Source organism: Canis aureus, chromosome 22 (genome assembly GCF_053574225.1).
Source record: "Canis aureus isolate CA01 chromosome 22, VMU_Caureus_v.1.0, whole genome shotgun sequence".
Classification (NCBI taxonomy): Eukaryota; Metazoa; Chordata; class Mammalia; order Carnivora; family Canidae; genus Canis; species Canis aureus.
The window spans coordinates 32,317,666-32,339,384 of NC_135632.1; the positions used below are offsets into that span (position 1 = coordinate 32,317,666).

The following is a 21,719-nucleotide window of genomic DNA, read 5'->3' on the forward strand; positions in this document are numbered from 1 at the left end:
AGTCAGTTCTCACTCATTAATGCAATATCCTAACTGTTCTTCCTACTTTGGATTTTCTTTCTTCAATTTTATTCTGCACATTCTGCTTGTATGTCCCTAAAACTCTAACCTGAAACTGTTACTCTATTTAAATTAAAACTTTTCAACTGCTCTTCTTTGCCTTTAGGTAAAGTATGTACTCTTTAATTTAAATTACAATGCCTTTTATGATTTACAGGTTTTATTCCAATTACCTCTTACCCTCTAGGCTGACCATCTAGCAATTCAGTGAAAAACCTATGCCATTCCTTCTCATGTGTGGTCCTTTGCACAAGCTTTTAAATGCATAAAGTAATTATAGAACACTTGATTAGTAGTAAGTGTAGAATAATTATGTGTAGTAAATACTTTTCTCCCAAAATAAAAAATTTGGAGTCATTTTAAAATATGAATATCAACTTCTCTTCCAAATATGCCATTCATATGCTCACAGTCAAATCAGTGGCTGAGATTTTAAAGTATTAGTACTTATGAATAATAGCATAACTTCAATTATCTTGACATTTCATAAACTATAGACACTAATATTATTAATCCTGGTGAGTTATCAATGATAAGTAAAATTAATCTCTCAGTTATAATAGTTTCAAAAAATGGGTTGTTAGAGTAAATTATTTCCAGGATGGGAAAGGAGTAGGAAGAGAGAGAATGATCTGTGATCTCAGCATGGGGGAACTACCGGCCTAAGTTTGTGAGAGCCCTATGGTCAGCAGTTGCCCTGCCTCTCACCTTTTTAGTGTAGATCTTCCTTCACCTCTGGGTCACAATGTCCTCAAACACTGGGTACCTGGTATCTAAAAAGTTAACATAACCAGCACCACACCAGAAGAAAACTTTATTTTCATCTAAAGGTAAATCACATATGTGAAACAAGACTTTTTGAAATCATCTTAAAGAGAATAAACTGAATTGTATTCACACTGGTAGGACAAAGTATTGGGAGGTACTTCTAAGTGAACTTGGAAGGTATTGTGTGGTTTCTTTTAAGAAGTAATTTGTCCCTTCCTGACTGATACTAGTATAATTTATGAGGACAAGAGATACTCTATAAACCAGAATTCTTGCTCTCCAGGGTATTGGCAGGAAGGCCTGTGGAGCAATGCAGGACTCTAAAAGAATGACCAACACACACCTGTCACCTTTGAGATTTTTTTCTAAATAAATCTGATCCTATACATGAAAAAATAGCCTGGCTTTTCTGAGATATTTGCAAAAACTAATGGCCTATGATCATTTGACATTTTCTGTTCATGGACATAAAAATTTATAGATTTATTAGGCTACTGGATAGCTTTTCTCATTTTTCTACATTTTTTCCCACATTTACTTAGAAAGAAGTCATATCTGACCATCTATTTTGAATCCAGTGCCTATCTACACCATAACTTATCCTGAACTTGTATATGTGTGCTGAAAATACAGCCTTTGGGTTGTTTTTAATGTGGGAAATAGAAACAAAAGAGAACAGGCAATAGGGAGATTATCTAAAAGTCTTCATTTAGAGGATAAGAATTAAATAAAATGTGCTACCACTGAGGATAGCAGGAAACATGAAGGCTTTTTATTCACTAACATTGCTATAACACCGTAGACTCACAGTGAATCACAGAACAAGATTATCAAAAATGAAAATATCATTCTGTTCAAGTAGTTAGTGACTTCAGAACCAAGTTGTATTTCAAAACTTGGTATGTCCACCTTAGTGCTTAGTGTTTGGAATTCATTTAAATTGTTTAACTCAGTTAAATTAGTTCTTAAAATCCCATGATTGTTCATTTTTTAAAAAGTTACAATATACTTGAAATAAAGAGTAGTATCACTAGCAAATTCAATTCTGAATCAAAGGAAAGCATACTCAAAGGTGTAATAGAAGAACCAATATCTACACCATTTAAAGACCCCCAAGATCGAAGTCATTGACAGTTGGTGCATAAGCACTCCAGCAGAGCTAAGCAGGAAATAAGAAACGTGAAAATGGGACTACAGAGTATGAAGGTCAGGGATACCAATTCTCAGAAGGATTTTATCCAACTGTAGAGCTTATGCATGAAATATGAAGAGATGGCATAGGGCAGGGAATCCTGCTAGAGAGGAAATGGGAGAAGGTTGTCCTCACATAGCCCTCCACCCCCCATACTGTCACCAGGAACCCAACTCTGTATTTCTTTCTTAGATTTAAGGGGAAACATGGGATATGTGGCACTGTAGCTACAAGGAGCAGCAGGCAAAACAGGGAAGAAGAGGGAAATTAAACAGTAGTGTTAAATACTGAATGGAATTCTTTGGGATGCCTGTCCGGATGGTTCAGTGGTTGAGCTCCTGCCTTCTTCGGCCCAGAGCATGACCCTGGAGTCCGGATCCAGTCCCACATCGGGATCCCTGCATGGAGCCTGCTTCACTCTCTGCCTGTGTCTCAGCCTCTCTCTCTCTCTCATGAGTAAATAAAATCTTTTTTTTTTTTTTTTTTTTAAACAGAATTCCTGTTGCACTTCTCAGGTGGCCATTTGCCTATAGAATAACCTAAGTGAGGTTAGCAATTAGAGATGCAGTTTACAGAAATTTCAGCAAAATGATGTTCTGATGTTTTTTTGTTTTTTAAATCCCCAATAAAGAAATTTAGTGGTTTTATGTATTTTTTTTCATGGTACTCATATCTTCTTGATATTCCTCCCTTTATATTCAAAGTAAAGTAACAATTTTGGCTGTGTTGGGTTTCACTGAGAAAAACTGCCACAGTGACTCCTGCCTGCTTTAACAAGCTCATCTTTTACCATGCTTCCCCTTACTTACTTATTTAGGCTTTCATTGTACTGGCTTCTTTTGAGTTTGTCTAATAAACCAAACTCCTCTTTCTCCCAGTCTTTGCATATTTTACTTCTGCTTGGACCTTACCTGTTCTATCCCTTTCACATTTTCAACTTAAATGTCCTGTTCTTAGAGGGTCCAGTAGTTGAATGGTTCAGAAAGGTAGGAAACCTGTCTATTCTGTATTCCACACTATACTCAAAACTTAGCACCATGCCCGGGATATAGTTAGAACTTGGTAATAAATATATGATCTTGAGGGAAATAGGAGAATCTCTGTGGAATATTTCTTCAGGGGTGAAGAACTACTTTATGTACTTTAAAATTTCCAATGTATTACTGATCCACAGGTATTCAGTCTTATAACAAGATAGTCAATCAGTAGTCAATCAGTATCAATACATTTCTTAAAGGGAGCCCCTCTTCAAAAGATATATATAAATATAAATATATAGCAGTGCTGACTTTGAAGAAAACATCTGTATCTGGACTACAACATAGAATATGCACAAAAGTTAGCAAGTCATTCCTACTAAATCTTTAATAGTTATAGGGGAGTCAGAGGTTTGTCAAACAAGATTGGTATTAATGTTATTTTTTCTCAGGTAAAATATAGGTCTGTCAAGTAATATTTCAGGTTGAAATGTCATTGATTAAGCCACCTCTGTTTAGTTCAGTCTCCACAATGTTAGCCAATTGAGTGTAACTTATGTAAATTCTGCCCTATTCTCATACTGATTTTCTTAAGGAATTTTTTAACCAGCACACTTAAAAAAAACCCCAAGTGTACGCTGTAAGAAAACCATCAATTCAAAAACAAAAGCCAGTTCACTTGTAATTAATAGAGGATGGTTATGGTATTTATTACATATGAATAAGGAAAAATTGAGGGCTACCCACATAATCTTTGCCAGCAACAGCTCACATACCAAACTCTGAGAAATGTGAGTTTGACTTGTAGGTCTCTGCAAAGAATGGGGTTTGGCTACATAGCATATGTGTTATTAAGGTTTGGAAGGACAAACAGCAATTCCTGTTCAGCTTTAGCATCACATGTGTGTTTTTAGAGTATACTCAGTACCACAGTTACCAGGCCACACATAGCTTTGAAATTTTTTAAAAATGCATCTTACAATGCAATTCTTATACATACTAATGAAAGTAAAATGTGTGTGATTTTAAAGTAAACTGTGGTATCTTTTAACTCATTTGTGGTTAGCTTTGAGTATATTCTGCTGTGTTTCCTTGTTAGATAGGTATATAAACATCATGTGTGTGAGACTTTGTATTGTTATTTTAAGAAACGTGTGTGGTTTCCTGTTCTTCTTTTAATACCTCTCAGCTGTAATCATAGATCTCACATTTATAGCAGAATAAGAAAATATTATGAGAGGAATAATTAACTTTAAGACACCAAAAATAGGTGTTGGGAGTGGTGATTATGTATCTTCATTAGCATATATAGTTAAATATCTTGTTGTTTCTAGGGAGAAAAATCAAATTAACCACAGGTTGTTACCTCATACAGGTGCACATATAAGAGATGTATAAAAGTTGTTGAAAACATGAAATTACAAACACTGTAATCAAAATTTAAAAATACATAATATTTATTACTAAGCTCTAATCATATGCCAAGGACTGTGCTAAGAACTTTATTTCATTTAATTGTTTAAACAACTCTATCTAAGGGAGGGGCATCTGGCTAGCTCAGTTGGTAGAGCATGTGACTCTCAATCTTGGTTGCTCCAAGCCCCACATTAGGCATGGAACCTACTTAAAAAACATCTTAAGGGAGATACGGAACTGAGCCTTGAAAGGTTTAAAATAACTTGCTAGAGGTCACCCAGCCAGTAAATGGTGAGGATGAGATTCATACTTGTTGGATTCCAGAGCCTGAGCTCTACACATTTTCAATGCCAGATTCTAAAAATCATCTTTCATCAAGTCCTTCCGTATTCTGCATAATGGCTGTGATCTAATATATGGACCACTGGCTGACCTAGTAGATGGGGGAAACCATTGTTCTGGTTTTTACCCTTGCTTTCAAATCAGGGCTTTTGCATATCATAGAAATAATATCTAACTCTTTACAAAAATGATCAGGCAACAGTATTATCAGTAGTATCATTAATGAGTGCCAAAAACTGCTATTACAGCGAGCAAAATCATGTGGTAACATACTTCTGATGCAGGCTGAAACATGTATACACAGCTACTCCTACTTCAGTGTGCTTGCTAAATGAGACTGTTTATTACTTCAGGTATACAGGTGTTGAAGTTCAGATGATTGAGTACAATGCAATAATGGATGGTCACGGTTTGGCTTCCTTCCTTTGACTTCCTTGTAGATAGTTAGCTGTTTGTGGTCAGAACAGGAATATGGGCTCAGTGCCAGCCAGGTACATGGTATGTTTGGGTAAATATAGTAATTAGAAAAAAGCAGACTAACATCCAAATCTAGAAGAGATGCCTGAGACTGAGGTTAGTAAGAATCCACATAAAATATCTAAAATAAGCTGGCTATAGGAAACTCCTCAAAAGCAGCACAGTTTATCTTGTGATTTAAAGACAAGTTATTTCAATACATATTGTTAGGTAGTGGCCTATTTAAAATTTATTCAGTGGAAGAAACCTACAAATATGGGTGTCATGATAAAGGATGTGCATGATACATACATTTAGTTTGTATAAATTCTCTTACATAAATATTCCTTTAAGTGAGAATACTGTATTTAAAATTATGTTTGGATTATGTATTCTTTTATATCCTGTTTTACTAGACATTGTACTGAATATTATTTTACAGAACTTTGTATACTCTAGGCTATTTATGGAATTTTTAGGGACATTTTGACTATGTATAATTTTTGCCTTATAACACTAACTTTGGAATCAACCTACAAGTTAGTTGTGACACTAGAGGTCAGAAGAGATTGTTGTTGTGATAATAACTGCGGTAAGAAATGGATATGAATGTGTTACAGTTTAAAAGTTTTTGTAGTGTCTAGAATGTATCCAGTAGTAAAGATGTCCTAATTATAGATAGGGGGCTATGGTTCTTTATACAGACATATGGAGGGGAAAGGGAAAGATAATTTATTAATCAGCAATGACTTTTGAGGGAAATCTACCTTAAAATGTATCCACCAAAAATCCATCTCAAGTATAATTTGGTTTTCTACCTGTAAGATTCTTCCTAGAAGAAAGAATTGGACCTCTTCTATACATTTAACCACTACATACCACTCGTGCATTAATTGTAGTCTGGCTTGTATTTTATGTATTGTTGTCCAAGCCCTCTCACCAGATTATGAATTTATTCAGGATGGGGATTATTTTTTACCTTTGTATTCATTGTAGTGCCAGCACTGAGGGTAGTAAGAACTCAAAAACATCAGGTAAATTTTTCGGATTGTTGGATCAGCTAGCATTCCCATGGTAAATTAAAAAGTGATTTACTAGTTTATAAATCAATCTCTTGTGAGTTTGGTTAACACAAATGAATTTCTCAGAGTTTCATTCCCATGGGTGAACTGATAAAATTAGATTTCACTAGACTGGTACATGTATCAGAAGGGTCCAAGGGACAGAGTTTCTAATAAATTCCTAAAAATAAACTGCACATTTCTCTAGTGCATATCAGTGGAATTTCATGATAAGCTAATCCTCTTCTTGCACCACATTCTTTGATGTATTGTTACATCTTACCATGTCCAAATAGGAATAAGAGTGTAGATTTCTTTTAATGATTGCCTTATTATTATTGTAGAATAACGTAACTCTCCACTTCTGGAATGTTTTTTAAAGTATATAAATATATTGAAGAAAAGAGTTTAAATCTTTATATAATCTAGAGATTTTAAAAATTAGAATGAAAAATGGGCAGAAATAATAAATTAATTTATCAATCCCTAAAGGCAAGAGGCAACAAGTTCCATCTTGAAAGTCTCAGCAGATCTGTGATCTGTATACTACAGGTATAGTTAGGAGGCTGGTGTTTTGAGTAGGAAGATAATGGTTTTTAATTGGCTCATCACTGAAGTTTCATTCTGAAAGGAGGGAAATGAACTTAACGCCAATATTAACAGGTGATAATTAAATTATGGGTTCTGCATGCTTAATATCCTACACTCAGGCAAGATGAGGCAACTGGAGGCCATTAACTTTAATAATTTGAGTCAGTGTCTCTCTTAAGTAGGATTTTATAGCATATTAGCAATGGTTGATTAGTATTAAATCAGAAAATAAACTGTTTTCTTATGAGAGCATGTTTTACTAATTTCATCTTCATACCTATGCATTTAAATGTATAGAATAATTTACATGAAGTATTATGTCTTCAAAGGCAAATAAAAAAATAAATGTAAAACATTTGTTGTCAAATCCTAAAATTAATATTTCTATTTCTAAACATTGTTTTCTACATTTATCATGGATTAAAAAGCAGTGTTCAGGGACACCTGGGTAGCTCAGGGGTTGAGTATCTGCCTTCAGCTCAGGGAGTGATCCCGTGGTCCTGGGATTGAGTCCCACATTGGGTTCCCTGCGTGGAGACTGCTTCTCCCTATGCCTGTGTCTCTGCCTCTCTCTCTCTCTCTATCTCTCATGAATAAATAAAAAAATAAATAAAAATAAATAAAAGCAGTGTTCAAAATGAAGGCCCATGATTATTTAACTTTAATCACGAAGAACTGATTTAAACGTTTAAACATTTAATTTTACTATTAAAGCTGAAACATCCCTGATTGAAATGTTCAAGTATTCTTTTGTAAATATTTTATCCATGTTTGACTCAATGTTTTAAATATTAAGGTGTTATTCCACGTAACTTGTATGCAGTTTGATATAGGCATCCTGTAGGAATTATATCACAGTAATGACCATCCTCTTTCTAAAGAATGTTTTATTTGTTTTATTCTTACATTTAATGAGTATCTGCATTTCTAGTATTTTTAAACATCGCTGCTACCACATTAACTTTGAAATACTTAATGTCATATGTTTATATTTGGGGCTTTTGTTAAACGTCCCTACCTGTCTTGAGAAGTTCACTTTTGTTATGACTTAGAGTGACCATATAAGTTACTATCCAGATTTTTGGGGAGTGAAAGGGGATGCTTTTTTAAAAAACGAATATGCCAGGAAAATAGGGACAAACCAGGAAGTATATCAGCCTAGTATAATAGTAGACCATTATTATAGCACAATACTTGGGTTAATATAATCCCATTCTGAAGAAATACCTCAGAATCCCTGGTTGGGAGAACAGGAGTGCATGTCTTCCTCCTTGTTACATAACAGTGTAAGATTTGGGTCTCTCTCAACTCCAAGCCACTGGAGGTGTGTATGTTGTTTTCACTTTGGTGTCCCTAGCAGCCTGCAGGGTGTCCTGCACATGAAGATGAAACTAGCAGAATCCTGGGTTTCAGACTAGAGAAGTGTGCTGAAGTTGTGCAAAAATGGTTGAGAATGAAGGAAATTGGAGGTGGAGGAAGAGGGAAACACAGGGCTCTCCTTCCTGTTTCAACTCCACAGGAGAGTATTCCATTATTACTGTTCTTACTAAATGATGAGAATTGGAGGTGGCATTCCTTCTTTTCTGTCTTCACTAATTTAGTCTTATACTCAGTACCAACTCAGAGCAAGCCAAAGATCGCTCATGAGAATAGTAGGTTCACCAGGGTTCAATGGAGGGGGAGTTGTTTGCAGATCTGGGGTTTACAGCCCTCTTCATTTCACTTGTTGCTCTCTATCCTACTGCTGAAGATGGCATTTTGACTGCAAAGGGCTGATCATTTATAGTATAGAAGGGCAAAGAAGGAGAGGACAGGGGAGGTGAGGTGAGAGTAGAGAGAGAGGAATTGGGAAAGTAGTAGAGGATGTGGTCCCAGGCCATAATAGATTTTATAATTTTAATGTGTGAGAGAGAGAGGAGTTGCTTCTGATGTGATGTTCATGGTTAGCTACAAGTAGAGCATTTACTGTCTTATAGGTCTGGACATATAACCTATAATTAATTCATACGTATAGGATTCTTACATATTTTAAACAAGTCTGTAATCTCATAAAAATAATAGCATTGAATAGGCTTAATCAGTTTTTCTCTTGTTGCAATGATTTTCACAGCAATGCTCCTGTGTTACCAGAAAAAAAAAAAAAAAAAAAAAAAGAAAGGTCTTGGAGCTTCACATTATCTTTAAATGTGCTTTTATTGTGTGCTTATCTGCACTTACAGTCTTTCAGTGTATAGACCCCATGGTGCATGAATGATCCTTAAAATGGAGAATCCATGTAAGGTAGTTAAATGTGGAAAAAAAGAAAAAAATTCAAAACAGAGTACAAATAGCAAGGTTAAATTGAATGCTGTTAACCCCCTGCTGACACTAACTAATAGTGCAGAAGCAACAGCAGGAATCTGAAACAGAGGTTAGTGTTGGAAAATTTCCGTTCATGACAGTTATAAATGAAATAGACTGGCTAGTTTTTCTTCCTAGGGTATCACTTTAAAGAACATTTTAAAAGTAGCAAAGATGATACTTAAGTGTATATCCAGTAGAAATAATTGAAAAAAACCAACAACAACAATATCTTAGTCTGAAACATCCATTAGCATTCAAGTGAGTTTTTTCTTGCTCTTAAAAAATTGATATAGTTTACATACAGCAAAATGTGTAAATATTAGGATTTCTTTCTACATTATACAGCTCAGTGACTTTTAAGATAGGAAAAAACCCATGTAATCAACAATCAGATCAAAGTGCTGAACATTATTACCACCTTGGAAAGTTTCCTCATGTCTCTCAAAACCATATCTATTATTATTAAGAAGCTTTGGTTCTCTAGTTATTCTCAGTTCACCTCCAATTCTATATAAACTACCATGTCTGTTTCAAAATTACAGGCCTGTTGAGTGCCTCCTGCTGCCACCTTCTCTCCCCAATATATTTCTAGAACAATCTCTTCTGCTTTTGGCCATATTCCCTCATATCCTGTTAAATGAAAAGCAGCTCTTATTTTATGGATAAGCAAATAATTGGATAACAAGGATATAGTTGCCTAGGTAGGAAACCTGGTGTTGTGAGAATATATTTAGTTGAGAAAAAAATAAAAAACGAATTAATGATATTGAGTGAAAAATATAAAATCTACGTAATGCTATATGTAGGGAATTGATACTTAACAAGTCAAAAAACATCCATTAAAAATGTTTACAACTGACTGTAGATTTCATTATATACATAAAAATGCTAGTCACTCCCACTAATCACCAGTCCATCTTTAAAAAAACTTAAAATTCAATAAGTAATAGCCTCATTTATTTTTCTCTACTGCCTTCACTTCCATTCCCTTCCCTCTTTATGAGAAAACTATACTCAAGGACAATTTTCATTTGCCTATTCGTCTTCCTCCTGGTATTTTCCACTAGTGTATTCTTTGATTGTCTTTCTTCATCTCCTTTTCCTCCTGTGTCTAGAACTGAACACATTCATTCTCTTTATATTCAGATGAATCTAGTAGTTCTACCTCCACCACTGGTGAAGCTAATGATTTCCTCCATCCATCCCAGGTTCTTAAGTATTAAGAACCTGCCATTCTCAACAGTTCCCTACGTTTTCACCATTTCACAGAACATATCCATCCATCCTTCCTTTCATACTATTCCTTTGAAAATAGAGTAAAATTCATTTAGAAAGCTTTGAACAATCATAAATTTGATTTTGTTCTAGAGTACTTGGTATGGAGAGGTTATATATATAATACCAGGGTCTTCCCTTTCTAGATTCCCTTTATATAATTTACTTTGTTTTAAATTTACTCAATGTTTCTTAAATTATCTTTAGTTAATCCATTTCAGTATTTTATGTTTTTATTTTAAGCTGTTACATAGCAGGGGTAGGTGCCTGCTGAACTCATATTGAACAATGCTTCACTAGGATGCCACAGGAAACGTTTAGCTTGTGATTCAAAATGGGGACAAACTTAAGACAAAGACAAGAAAAGGAAATCTGGTAGAAAACTAATATAGAACTGAGAAAAGATAAAGTTTTATGAAGAGCGTGGATAGGTTAATAGAAAAAAAATAAAGAAGCAGGGTCATTAGAGATACTAAACAAAATAAAACCAAAGCAAAACAAAAAACTCCCATCCCCTGCTATTAGTAAAAAAGTTGGGGAAACAAAACATGGAATAGAGAGGAAATGTTTCTGGTGACTGAATTGATAATAGCTTTTGAGAAATTTTCACAGCTCTAAAGCAGTGATTAACAATGAAAAGAGTTTACATTTGCCACTTCCACATGAGGCTATTAGTGCCTAAAGAGGCAACAGATATAAAATATGTGAGATTTGAGAGGGTGAGATTTGAGAAGATTAATCTTTGTTTTAATGAGTCTCAAGTCTATGATAGATTTTTGGTTAAGTTGTTTCCCATAAGTACTAATTTAAAAAACTGATAACTTAAAACTGCCCCCCCCCACAAATGGTCCACAAAACATCCTTCTTTCCTATTGAAGGTTTTATGATGCATTGTTATTAACCACCCGTCTGCTATTAAACTGAAATGACCTATTGAGACAAACAGTTCTCAGACTATTCCTCTACCACTGATTAAGACTGGGTTCCCAGATATTAGGAATAATTCATTTAGTTTTCTGAGCTGACTTTGATGACCTTGCTAGCTCCAGCAGCCTTTTTGTTCACTGCCTTGATGACAGGCACAGCAACTGCCTGTCACATGTCATTAATAGTAGCCCAGAGGAGGATACTTAGGGAAGCTCTCAACATATATGGGCTTGCCAGGAATGATATCAATGATGGCAGCATTACCAGTTTTCAAGAATTTGAGGCCATCTTCCAGCTTCTTCCCAGAATGGTGATCAATCTTCTCCTTCAGCTGAGCAAACTTGTGAGTATTGTGATCTAGCACAGGTGCATAGTCAGCACTGATTTGGACTGGATGGCTCAGGATAATCACCTGAGCTGTAAAGCCAGCTGCTTCCATCAGTGGTTATTTTTGCTGTTACCAGCCACGTTGCCACAACGAACATTTTGGGACACATGTTTGACATTGAAGCCCACTTTATCCCCAGGAAGAGCTTCTCTTAAAACTTCATGGTGTATTTCAACAGATTTTATTTATTTTTTTAAAGATTTTGTTTATTTATTCATGAGAGATACAGAGGGAGAGAGGCCAGAGACATAGGCAGAGGGAGAAGCAGGCTCCATGCAGGAAGCCCGATTTGGGACTCAATCCCAGGGCCCTGGGATCATGCCCTGAGCTGAAGGCAGACGCTTAGCTGCTGAGCCACCCGGGCGTCTGTCCCTCAACAGACTTTGTTTCATTTGTAACGTTAACTGGAGCAAAGGTGACCACTGTGCCAGGCTTGAGAACATTAGTCTCCACAGGGACAATACCAGTACCACCAATTTTGTAGATGTTCTGGAGGGGCAGAAACAAGGGCTTGTCCATTAGATACATTGGTGGAAGGATATAACCTAGAGCTTCAAGCAGCGTGGTTCCACTGGCATTGCCATCTTGACTGGTGACTTTCCATCCTTTGAATCAAGGCATCTTAGTACTTGGCTCTGGCATTTTGTCACCATTCCAACCAGAAATTGGCACAAATGCCTGTGTCAGGGTTGTAGCCAGTTTTCTTAATGTAGGTGTTGACTTCCTTAATGATTTCCTTGTATCTCTTCTGGCTGTAGGGTAGCTCAGTGGAATCCATTTTGTTAACACTAACAAGTAGTTGTTTCATTCCAAGTATGTAAACCAGAAGGGCATGCTCCTCGGTCTGCCTATTCTTGGAGATACCTGCTTCAAATTCACTAACACTAGTAGCAACAATCAAGACAGAGTCAGCCTGAGCTATGCCTGTAATAATATTGTTGTTGTTTCTTTTATGATTTAAAAAAAAATTATATTTATTCATGAGAGACACACAGGCCGAGGGAGAAGCAGGGAGCCTGATGCAGGACTCTATCCCCAGACCCCGGGGTCATGCATGAGCCAAAGGTAGATGCTCAACCACTGAGCCACCCAGGTGTCCCTCATTTATGATTTTTTAAATAGTTTATTTATTTGATAGAGCACAAGCAGGAGGAACAGCAGGCAGAGGGAGAGGGAGATGTGGGGTTCGATCCCAGGACCCTGGGATCCTGACCTGAGGCAAAGGCAGAGGCTTAACCAACTGAGCAACCCAGGTGCCCGTTTTATAATTTTATTTGAAGTAATCTTACACACAGCATGGGACTTGAACTTAAAACCCTAAGATCAAGAATCACATGCTCTACTGACTGAGCCAACCAGGCACCCCTATAATCATGTTTTTGATAAAATTCCTGTGTCTTGAAGCGTCAGCGATGAAAACATAATACTTACTGTTCTGCAATTTCCACATGGAGATATCAGTGGTAATGCCTTGCACACATTCACCTTTCAGTTTATCCGAGACCCAGGCCTGCTTGACAAAGCCCTTTCTTAACTCAGCAGCCTTTAAGAAAAAAATCTTTTGGTGGTTCTTTTGTCAATCACACCACATTTATAGATCAGATAGCCAGTAGTCATGGTAAACTTGCCCAGATCTGTATGTCCAGTGATGATGTACTGAATCTTTTCGTTACCCATTATGGCTTAGATTTAGTGGTGGTTTTTATGATTTTTGTGTTCAGGCAGCAAACCTGTTGCAAAAAAGCAAATGGATTTTTAAAAAGATTATATAAAATTAACCTAAAATTCCCAGTGTAGAAGCTTTGTTTAGGGATTAGGGATCTGTATAAATATGAATATAGCTGCAATTACACTTGATAGGCTAGAATTACAAAAGATCAGTCTTCATGCTTTGGGGCATAAAAAGATCACTGGGTGCAATCAAAATGAAATGTCTCCTTTCTGTATGTTACCGCCTAAGTAGGCACCTCACGAAACCTTAATGCCTACCTCTAATGCAAGACAGAAATGTTTTTCAAAGCAGAAAACCAGACATGATGGCTGGATGGCTGGCTTCAGTATGGCAATTCCCATATCCTAAGAGCATATCCAAAAAGTGTGCTTACTGTCTCAGCAGATTTGGTGGTTTTGAGACATGCTGAGTGAGAAATAACAATAGAGCAAGTCCCAGGGGATGTGTACCAAAAAATACGATGATATATATGTGAAATAATAACTTGCAAGAAAGTAGCAGCTTTAAAGAGTGTAACCCCATTATTTTTCTTAGGAGTGAATATAAGAAACCAAAAGATCTAAGCCTAAAAGACAGTTCATTAACACCCTGTACATAAGAAATGTTTCATTATTTAATTGTATATGCCAGAGGACAACAGTGAAAAAGGAGGAAAAGGAGAAAGAGAAGGGGAGAAGGGGGGGAAGGAGAAAGAAAGACAGGCACATACACGCAAAACCTAAAGCAGGGGATCCCTGGGTGGCTCAGTGGTTTAGTGCCTGCTTTCGGCCAGGGTGTGATCCTGGAGTCTCGGGATCGAGTCCCATGTCGGGTTCTCTCCATGGAGCCTGCTTCTCCCTCTGCCTGTGTCTGCCTCTCTCTCTCTCTGTGTATCTCTCATGAATAAATAAATAAAATCTTAAAAAAAAAAAAAACTAAAACAATAAAGCAGTAACTTCTAAAGTTTTACCTCATCTTAAGAGGCATTTTTCCATGAAGGTCATTATTTCTGGGACCACAAAGTTGTGTGCCTGACTAACAGGTTAATTTTAGACTCCTTATATATATATACTTATATATATATATACTGTTTGATGTTGAAGGGACTTTTTTTTTTTTTTTTAACAATATAAGCAACATCTTTGGCCAAAGGCCATGATCAGATCTGCTCTTTGAATAAGAAATAAAACTTACAAATAACTGAAAATTTGCTATAGGCTGAATGGAGTCTAGTATCTGAAATTCCTGATTTCACACTTAGGAAAACTAAAATATCTGTATTTCCTCCATTCAATTCATGTGTATATCAAAGCTGAATCCTGGCGTTTCAAGTAATGGTTTTAGAAAAATAGATGTTGTTAAATAACTGCAATTCCAGTGGTTATCACAGGTCACCATTAAATAGATATTGGCAAATGGTGTACTGTTCTCTTTGAAAATAATAATAATAAGCTCTTAAAATTGGATGTACTTCATTTTAAAAATGTTACTAAATTTTATGAGATTTTTTTAAAAAAATAAATTTCATTAATTCCACATGTTCTATTCCACTTTGACTCATGAATCTCCTAAAGGAAGGGTGTATATTTGTGGAATATCTTTCAGTAGCAAATGACAAAGATACATAGTTTTTACAACAATTATAGGAATATGTTTCTAGGTTTATATAGACAGTGTATATAAACCTAGAAACATATTCCTATAATTGTTGACTAATCAGATTTTTGCATATTTTGTATGTGCCCAAAGATACAGTTTTTAAGAGGAAACTCAAGTAAATGCTTCTTTATACCAAAGAAAGACATAATGTACTGCAAAGAACAGAAACTTGAATTTGAGTGGCTTATCTTTAGCTCCTAAGACACTCACCACCTGTATGAATTTTCTCCATTTCCTTATCCATGAAATCAGGGTGTTTAACACTGACCTTGCTAGATTATTGGAAGGATTACTATAAAAATTGCCTAGTAGAGCAACTGGCACAGAGTAATAGCAGGCAGTGGCGGCGGCATCATCATCATTATCATCATCTTGTCATTTCATTATCTAACTGGTTTCTATGTTAAGATTATAGTTTTTATAATGTGAGCTCCACACATAATGATATACATAACTAAAAGAAATTTAAATGAAATGTATGTTAAGAAGTAGTAATCCATACCAGTTCCTGCAGTTAAACAGTACATAGGGAAACTAAAGCCATCACAAAATGAAAATACTACAGAAGCAACCACTTACAATAGTCCTAACTCAAACATTTAATATCAGTGTCTATATATATATATGCTCATCCTATCAAAGACATTGTTTTCTTGGTAAATAGAAGGCAAATTCAATTCAGTTATAAAGTGAAACTGGAAATCATTAAAAAAAGTCATGAAATGAATTAAAGTAGTGGTGAAGAACTGCTGGGATCACAATCCAAGCCACTGATAAATGAGAAAACCAACAAGGATGATGACAGAATTAAGTTCTTTCGGAATGGCCCTTGGGAAAACTGATGAAGCTCTTTAATTTTTTTTTTTTTTTTTGGAAAAAATGATGTATTACCAAAATGTAAAAGTCAAATAATACATTTAAAAAGTCTAATAATGTGCTATCATGCATATAAAAATTATGCCAGTAGAATAAACATTCAATTTTCACTATCTTACTAATTACAACAAATATTCTAATGTTAGGAATTTTCTTAATTGAGTAAAAGTTAACTTATTTTTCTAATTTTTTTTTTTTTTTTTAGATTTTATTTATTCATGGAGACAGAGAGAGAGAGAGAGAGGCAGAGACAGAGACACAAGCAGGCTCCATGCAGGGAGGGAGCCTGATGTGGGACTCGATCCCGGGTCTCCAGCATCATGCCCTAGGCTGAAGGCGGCACTAAACCACTAAGCCACCTGGGCTACCCTATTTTTAAAATTTTTAATTTAACTTCTCACAATTTACTCTGAATGCTTGGTCCCAGTTTAAAATGATTTCACTTTAAGGAGCTTTTTCATAAAGTTATCCTCCTATGAGTGTCTACTATATGTAAAATAAAAATTATTAAAAATTTTAAGTTACATGAAGTTATATAGACAGTACTTTGTATTATCCCCACTTAGCACTCAAATAGATGATTTATATATGTATATATATGTATATGTATATTTTAAAGATTTTATTTATTCATGAGAGAGAGAGAGGCAGAGACACAAGCAGAGGGAGAAGCAGGCTCCATGCGGGGGAGCCTGACGTGGGACTCAATTCTGGGTCTTCAGGATCACTCACACCCTGGGCTGAAGGCGGTGCTAAACCGCTGGGCCACCGGGGCTGCCCTAGGTGTCCTTTGGTTACATAAAGAATCCAACAGTGTCTTAAACTTATAAAAAGTAATTTATTCTGAGGAATTCAAATTGCTTCTTCATACAGAATTCATAGATTGGTCCATTTTTGGTCTGAAATAACTTTTAACTTTTTTCTCCAACAAAGACCACTTTTCATTTAAAACAGACTAAAATTCCCAAAGAATAACCATAATAAACCCTAAACTAATAATCTTTCCAAATAAAGTTGCCAGAAAATGAAGTATTTATCTGACACACAAGAAAATGAAGTATTAACTGGAAAATTTACTGTGAATCTGAAGCTGATTCTGATAGGTCTTCCCCATACCTTCTCAGAAATATTTCATTATTCTTTATTCTGTGCTACCTGGTAGTATTTAGAACACAACCAATAAAATACTACATTGTATTTGAATTATTTGCTTGTATGTCTATTTGAACCATTCCATAGCATACTCTTTGAGGACAAAGAACATATTTTATTCATCTTTGTATCCACAGCATTCAGTACAGGTCTAGCACACAGTAGAAATGCAATTAATCTTTGTCACAGAGAGGAAAGAAGGAGGTTAGGAGAAAGGGCTCTTCAGGCTTTTTTATTTTTAACACTGACTTTTTTTTTTTTAACAGAAATCTTTCTAAATCGTAGCACTCTTCTTTTTCTTAATGTATAGAGTGAACTAAACATGCTTATTAAACTTTTTTTGGATGACCAGGGGTCATAGTTTAGAACATTAATTACCACTTTGTGCTATAATAATGATGCCTACTAGTGCTGTTTAAATGCTTAGGTTGATCTTTCCAAGAATTCATTACTGTGGGGCTTTCCAATTGGGGATACCTCTAATCTACAGGAAAAACTGAGAATTGACCAGGAAAACCAGTTAAACAAGTACTTTAAACTAGTAGCCTTTACTCTGAGGACAGTCACAGATATAAGTGGGGGTGGCTGGTTCTGTGGCAGCTCAGAGGTCTTCTTTATATTTCTAAGGATTCAGAGATTTACTTCCACATTCAGAGTTTAGAAAGCTAGCTTATATTTAATTACATTATCTATGTTTCATAAATTTTCCCCTTCAAAATACATTGGAATTCTAAATTTTCAAAATATCATCTGGATGCAGCTATTAAGTTTTTAAGTAATTAAAATGTTTAATTACATAAAAAACAAAAACATCTTAGCGCTCAGCTAGGAAGTACCCAAAGATAAAAAGGTATCATTTTGCAGTGGCCACAGAAAGCAAAAAGGGAATTTTGTATCTTAAGCAGTGGTTTTTTTTTTTAACATGCTACAAATGTTTATTTTGTAGATTAGGGTCCATCTCAAATGTGCTACCATCAAAGCAGTTTCCAAAGTCCACAGATACCAGTTACAGAGGTCATGAGAAGTTATTCAGAAGTTATTTTTCATTTAATTCCAACAGGTGGAACCAGTAGAGCTGTGTTTAGAAAAGAAACTTGCACTATGAGCTAATACCAGCCCATTCATATCTGACTTGTGCCTGAGGAACTGAGGTGATCTCTCAAGGACCTACTGCCTGGAACTATAAAGACCTATCTGTGTCAGTCCACACACAACTGAAAACCTGCCGGAACTTTTCCCAAAACAGAGGCTACCCTAGAGCTGACACCAATGTTCTGCCACTACCATAGCAAAACCGCAGTCCTGAAAGAGTGCGAGAAACAGAAGTGCAAATATGCAAAAGTAGGAGTTTGTCCAGAGTTATGAAAAGCAGCAAAGAAAGAACCCTGGGGGGGAAAAAAAGTAAGGCTCATGATGTTGACGAGTGAAAAGACGGCTAAATGTAGAGTGGGATGCGAGCATGCTCTCCTTCATGATCAGCCCCTTTGTTCCTGTACTGTACCCCCATTCTAATGTCAGATGCAGCAGAATATGGAAAAGATGAGGGTTTGAATTTTGCCTCTAACGCTTAGCATTTTGTGCCCTTGGCAAAAGTATCTGTACCTTAATTCTTACAGGGTTACAGTCAGAATAAATGAGACACCCTGTATAAGAAATAGGTTACCATGCCTTGACATAGATATAGATATAAGCAAAATAGAAACCTTGTCTTTAACTGTATAATTTAATAAACTACTTTGTAAATTATAGTTGTATAACACTTGTATCAATTTATCAAATTCTTTAAAAAATTAGTTCTTGACATCTTTGATGGAGCTACTTGAAATGCATTTTCTCCATCTCTTTTAAAGAGGTCTGTTATATATTGTGACAAACGTTTTAGATATTTGTAGACTAATTTTATTGGGAGGGCTTGATCGATTTTATGAACTACATTTAAAACTACTTTTTAAAAAACCAATTACCTCTATATATGTTTTGCTCTTAGCCACTTCAACAAGGCAGAGTAACTTCACTATTGCATACTATATGGACATTTTAACAGAACCCTGTATATATAAAAAAAATTAATAGCTAATTCAAAACCCTGACAGAACAACAAAAGGCTACCTGGAGTATATAAATATTTTTTGAAGTGGTTTTGTCATCAGTTTTCTTCCACTTTTAAAAATAGATTGCCTTCTGTCTTTGAAGATACTACAGTTTCACATGAAGATTTTCTACCAAAATGTAGGTGATATATATTTGGAAATCATTAAGAGTCAGACAGTGTTGCTAGAGTCAAATAACCCCTCAGAGATATACCTGTGGTTTCTTTAGTTCTTTTTAGTTATCTCTCCATTCAGGACACTTACTTTCTTAAAATAGTACTCTCATTTGAAAGCTTTCATGTTGAATTAGTGACTGTAATGGAAAGACTGTGCTCCTAAACTCCTGAAATCCTCTTTGGAATATAATTCCATGTATACAGTTAAGAGAGTTTAAAAAATCCTAAGTCTGCCTGTTATACTGGTACTATTGGAAATTGAAAAAGAATCAAATATTTAAATATATTCAGTGGGTATGCTTGCAGTCTCATTTATGTATGTATATATACATATAACTGAAATTTTGTTTTGTTTGTTAATGCAGCATAACTTAGTTGTTCCTGATTGATAACAGAGTTTTAACGTTTGTTCTTTTACCAAAGGCTAGTTCCCAAAGCTACTTGGAATTTCTGTGGAGTTTCTTTCAAAGATAATATTCTCAGGCAAAAATTTTAGAGTGAAGGATACTGCTGAGAAATAGAAGAAAAAACTTTCCGAGGGTCTTTAAAACAAGGATGAGGAAGTAAAGTCAAATACACTTTGGTATAGGAAGAGATGACATAATCAATGAAAGTACATTCTGGAGTTTAGTTTTCAGGGAACATACAAAGTGAAGAGTTTTTAGTTAGTGTCAGAATGTATCATCATAAGGCTGACATCATAAGGATGCAGCCTTTATTCTAATCTCATAGCCCTCTTTCATACCCTTAACAGTGCCTGACTGCAAGCTTAGTGTGTACAATTCTGGGGTTCGTTTTTGAGCAAGCATGAAATACTTGTCTACTCTGCAACCAAGATTTCTTTGTTACCAGTGCCTCATTCTTGCTCCATCAGTGACCATCTCGCTCAAACTCTTGACCATCTAAATGCACTGTCCTGTTTCCTGACCCTCTTCTTAGGTCCTGACTCACTGCTTTCCCTTCATTTTGAGGACAGTTCAGAGACCACCTCTGCTGCTCAAACTGGAAGCTTTATATGCAAAATAAAGACTTGAGGTGGCAGGATATCTAACAGTACAATCTAGAAAATCTTAGATCATTTAAGTGAGAGCTAAAATCTTCTTAATGTAGTTACAGAGTGTGTGTATATCCTTTATATACTCTTATAGTGTCAGTGAACAGAGAGACAGAAATGATTGCATAATTTTTTTTTAATCCTTTAAGGGTAATGCTGTAGGAAAAGGAGTAGGTATTAATGCAATATGGGTTTTATGGGTTAGGAATTTTAATATCTATGGGGATTGTGACAATATTACAATTTGACATTCTTTAGCATAAGAAGTATACGTTGGCCAATCCCAATCTGGAGTATGCAGAAAAAGTAACTTCATTTAATAAATTGATCTCTTTCTAGTTACAGGCAAACATTCCAAGTAATGCTATAAAATACACAACTCATCTTGATATAAAATACTCAGCATTGCCTTTTCAGAAGGCATCTTTAAAAAATACTTTTTTGGGATCCCTGGGTGGCGCAGCGGTTTGGCGCCTGCCTTTGGTCCAGGGCGCGATCCTGGAAACCCGGGATCGAATCCCACATCGGGCTCCTGGTGTATGGAGCCTGCTTCTCCCTCTGCCTGTGTCTCTGCCTCTCTCTCTCTCTCTCTCTCTCTCTCCCCCCCCCCCCCCGTGTGACTATCATAAATAAATAAAAATTAAAAAAAACTTTTTTTTTTTTTTTTTTTTTTTTTTACTAATTACTGAGTCTCTTAAAGTTTCTGCTCTTCTCTAAGGTTCTCCCCTCCTTTCTTAAGCAAGTTGGCATTTGAATGCAGGGAGAAGCGTTCATTGCTCTTGTTGCTGTCCTTCCGGAGAAGTGTTTCATGGGCTTGACTTCTGGGCCTCAAGCCTTACTCTTACTACATCTGCGTGGTCAGTAAGCACCCTGTGCCAGGATTTGCAAAGGTGTCAATTTCTCTCTGTTCACAAGAAATCTACACTCAGTTACCATCTTACTCTTGAACCAGGTCATTTTCAGTCCTGTAGTTCCATCAGTACTTCGAACTCTTTAGGAGGACCTTGAAATTCTCGACTGCTTTCTACTATCCTGGAATCAGAATCCTGTGAAAACTGCCCTCTGGCCCATATACTTCATTCCTCTTTCCATTACTACTGTGCTGTGAGAGATATAGCACTTTTTCCCAAACAGGACTTTCTGAAAGGTTTTTGGTTTTTGCAGACTCTTCCACCACCCGCTGAAAAGCTAAGCACCAGCCTGAA

General features: G+C 35.9%; 1 protein-coding gene, 1 long non-coding RNA gene and 1 pseudogene across 10 annotated transcripts in view; 2 read left to right on the forward strand and 1 right to left on the reverse strand.

The window, feature by feature from the left end:
• The window catches only part of LOC144293983 (uncharacterized), a 75,621-nt gene extending 57,315 nt beyond the window's left edge, over window positions 1-18,306 (forward strand). Inside the window, exon 3 of the long non-coding RNA XR_013361373.1 lies at window positions 18,255-18,306. This is a non-coding gene — a long non-coding RNA (uncharacterized LOC144293983). The remainder of the gene's footprint in view (window positions 1-18,254) is intronic.
• Window positions 1-21,719, forward strand: part of UBE2E2 (ubiquitin conjugating enzyme E2 E2) — a 469,097-nt gene that overhangs the window by 223,927 nt on the left and 223,451 nt on the right. The window lies entirely within an intron of this gene.
• LOC144293588 (elongation factor 1-alpha 1-like) lies at window positions 11,490-13,473 on the reverse strand (annotated as a pseudogene).